This window comes from Corticium candelabrum, chromosome 18 (assembly GCF_963422355.1).
Source record: "Corticium candelabrum chromosome 18, ooCorCand1.1, whole genome shotgun sequence".
NCBI classification, from domain to species: Eukaryota; Metazoa; Porifera; class Homoscleromorpha; order Homosclerophorida; family Plakinidae; genus Corticium; species Corticium candelabrum.
Window position 1 is genome coordinate 2,674,514 of NC_085102.1, and position 362 is coordinate 2,674,875.

Genomic DNA, 362 nt, shown 5'->3' on the forward strand with positions numbered 1-362 from the left:
TAAAACAGTTTTACTTATTCTCCAATAACTGATAATCTAGACCAATACAATCCAATACCGATCGATACACGTAGCCAATCCAATATTTCACGAGTATCTGTAATATTGACAACTTAATTAGTTACCATTGAGTCATATTTGTGGTATCGTAGGTTTTGTACCCTGCCACAAGAAATAAACTTATTCCAAAATTACAGAGGCAAATTGCAGTCCTCTCTCAAGTGAAAGTGTTCCTATAATGAGATCTCTTCTTTAGCTTCAAATTCATCACGAGGCGACCCTCACATGCCAATCATACCTCTACACATGCACATCCTCATTGTGTATTATTGGCAGCAACCAAACCATGTATCGTATGCATG